Here is a 3,851-nt window from a genome sequence, read left to right as displayed (position 1 = left end):
AATGCAGCTTAAAAGTGATCAGAATTCAATCTGGTGCCAAGCACTTACAGTAGTCATAGAGTTTTATAGGAACTGTCTGTTTCATTGCATGTGTAACGCTCTGAGAACGGTCGCCATGTTTGCCTTGAGTTTGTATATTTTACTGATTCCGTTTAATCCACTAAAAATAGGTTCAGCAAATTAATGATTTACAACCCCATATATGACAAGTTGGGATGTTCACTGAACTGTTGTAAAAAAGAGAACACAATGATTTGTAAATTTACTTGTAGCTTTTCTAGTATTTATTTTTGCTCCTCAATTGTTTCAGATGTGAAACCATGAAATAGAAATTAACCATGATTTTTCCTACACTATTCTTCATTGTGAGTAACTTGAACATTGAAAATTTGCATATCATTGTATCCTGTTTTTCTGCCTCTCAGCATCTTGGCATTTGGTATTTACATTTCTTAAATAATTGGTTAGATTGTACAGCGAGGCCAAATGCTATGCAGAACACTAAAACTCAAGCTTAAACTCCAACCCGGCTTTTATCTTTGTATCATGTACTTGTAACGTATGTGTTTTTGTACAAACTGGAGGCTGGAGGTCTGGCTGTGCTTGGACCATGGCATGTGGGACTTCCTTGTCAAAAGCAGCAGAGATAACAAAATAGCCATGCTTAAAATGTGTTGCCTTCAGAGTGTGAGAACTCATTATGAATGCACTGAAATCTCCAGCAATTACTTTTTCAGAAGCCAATTCATAATCTATATTCCCTTTTTATTGTACAACAGCTAGGATACCATGTTATTTTATATTGATGGAAAATAAGGGACTGTATGTATGTAATTTAATGTATATAGGACCATCTCTTAGATGAGCACCATAAGGCCAGTAAGTTTTGCTTGTGTCTCGCAAACGCAGCCGCAGTGTAACTCAGTCCAGTGCTTCATTGATGGATGTTGAGACATGAGTATTATCGCTTGAGCTTTCGCAAATTTGATGGTAAATGTTGTTTTTTAAGAGCTTTGAAAATATCATATTTATTTGACATACTTTTGTTTAGTATAATGAAACTTTATTTCTATCCTTATTTGTAACAATTAGTATCCATATGTATCATTTTAAAAACTGCATGTATTATTTTGACAGGAAAAAACATGATAGTGCTCAAGCTAGCAATTCTGTAGCTTACTTTAGCTTAGCATAAAGCAAATGTCTGTATGGATGTCATAGAGCCTTTTTATAGGGCCACTTTTAGTGTGTGACACATATTAGATTAGATAATTAGCGTTTGCCACCAGAGATCACATGTGCATGAAGCATAACCACACTCTTTTTGTTGAGAATCTTTTTGTCGCCTTTTGTTGATTTGAAAGAATCAATGTGACTAACATTTCTCCTTGCAGATCAGAAGTGAATGACTCTGAGATTCTAGGTTATTAGCTCCGTTCAGATTATTTCAAAATATGTTTGTGTCATGTTCAAAAGTGTAAAGTCTTTTAGATTAACTAAGTACAAAAAGGGAGTCGCAAAGGAAAATGTATAATTTTGGTTTACAATAATGATAAGGCACTGGTCCGACAGTTTCAGTTTGCTCCCTTGTACAAATTAATGGGAAAGAGGGCTACTTTGTATACTAATTATTATGCTAAGCTAAAGTGACTTGCTAGCTTCTGTTGTGTTGAGTCTACTTTAAAATATATTTCAGACCCGCATGATATTTTCAATAAAATAGCTTCTATTGAACTTAACCCTCTCTCTCCGTGGCCTGCCACTATTTATACAACATTATAGTGTTATGGCATTAATACATTGGTTTGATTTTATGAACGAGCTGTCTTAAATGCAATGATCTAAAGCAATAATGCCCATTTGAATGATAACTTGTGTTTTTAGAGTCAGTATTCTAACTTTTTCATGAGAAGTCCAACTTGGTGATTGTCTTTTCTATGTACTCCACATTAGACAGTATTGAGTTGTGCTTTCTTGAGGGATGCTGCTTTCTTATTCATTGTTTTAGTCCTTTTTTGGGTTCACCCAGTATTGAAATACATTTTTTCTCTACATTGTTTAATTGTTTTACATTGTTTCTGCATACTAGACTTCAAATAAAGCTTCATCATCATTTGTCTTCTCTGTGAAATGAATTATTTCAAAGTGGAAAGTAATTGCAATATAGGCACAAAAAGTACTTTCCAGTTACATGTGATTAAACTGCATGGTGGTACTACTACAAGTATCTTTTGTTTAAGTAAAGAAAGATTATAGTGGTGGAACAAGTTTTAGTAGTAGCATGAATAATCAGCCCTATATACAGAGTAAAATCCCTGATGCCTCATGTCTGTGTACTCTTGCTGTGTATTTCATGTAGTACAAGGCAGGCTGATGGAGTCTCTGCAGTCGCGATAAAACTCAAAAACATTAATCTCGGTTGATGGGACAGTGGTGGTCGGTTTCACGTGCTGCTGTTGTTTGATTACACACACATACATACACACACATACACAAACATACACAAACATACACACACTCGCACACACGCACACACAGCTCCTATCTGCCCCAGTCCAGCTCAGGATCCTCTGCAGCCCTGACATCTGGCTCACATCTGTTTGTAAGGATTTAGCTCCATTTAAGTTGCTTTTTCCATTGAGCGGGTCCATATACTCTACACTAAATTAAGCTGACACTGATGCCTCCAAATGACATCAATCACAGAGGGGAAAGAAGAGCAGACAAGCACTAAAGAGGCTGGGACAGTGCCATGGTGTGTGTAAGAGATGGAGTGCACTCTGGCAGACCACTGCAAGAAGAGTCATTTTTTTTAAAAAGTAGATAAACAGAAAATATTTACAACACCCCCTAATATTAAGGGCAAAGTTCACCTTTAAATAGTATTGTGTATCAGTACATTTTATGAGAGGGTATAAGATTCATGCTGTGGCATCCTGGCACCAAGCATCTTTGTCTGTCATTTTACAAAGACAAGCTCACGTTTTATATACATTTTCATTTACTGTTGCAAAGAGATAATAATTAAATATGTATAAGAACAACAGAGTGAAACAATACACTACCTGAGAGCCTAAATTCAATCAGTTTCTGAGCTGAGTCCTGATACTTCTTCAGAATCCACATACACTCATACACTGTTTACTGATGCTGCTGGGTCGGCACTTTCAGCGTAAGTACACATTGATTTATACATGATGACCTCTGCTGAAAAAAAAAAAAAAATGGCCCTGCAACTATTTGACCCACTGAACTACTGTTCCTTTGTGCGTGGATGGAGTGCCTGCATAAAATAACTGGTAATACTCTTACACAATCTGTAAGCTACGCATTTTATTAAATTTTTAATTTTTTAAAGTAAAATGAGTAGATATTATGTGTAGGTGTCACAAAGCAAATAATTCTTAAAATGTCTAAGAGTTAGTAATTGAGGTGTGATATACATTTGAATAATTCTGACATATATTTGCATTAATTAAGACAATATAATGCATGCCTCATCTTATCTGGAATCTATAACATCAAAAGACTAAAATAAATGAATAAATAAACAAATAAATAAATAAATAGTGTTTAATTGTACATTTCCCTGACCAGCAGAGGGCGTCCGCGGTCAGCTACAAAAAGGGAACTCTCTGAACACAGAGCAACCACCTGTGGCTCAGCGGGTTTCACTGAGGAAACTTAACAAATAAAAGATAAAGATAGATTTAAATTATAACTTTAAAAAAAAATTATATATATATATATATATATATATATATATATATATATATATATATATATATATATATATATATATATATATATATATATATAGATAGATAGATAGATAGATAGATAGATAGATA

Source organism: Boleophthalmus pectinirostris, unplaced genomic scaffold (assembly GCF_026225935.1).
Source record: "Boleophthalmus pectinirostris isolate CB_2022bp ecotype Guang Dong unplaced genomic scaffold, ASM2622593v1 HiC_scaffold_7, whole genome shotgun sequence".
Taxonomy (NCBI): Eukaryota; Metazoa; Chordata; class Actinopteri; order Gobiiformes; family Gobiidae; genus Boleophthalmus; species Boleophthalmus pectinirostris.
This window is presented reverse-complemented; position numbering follows the sequence as displayed.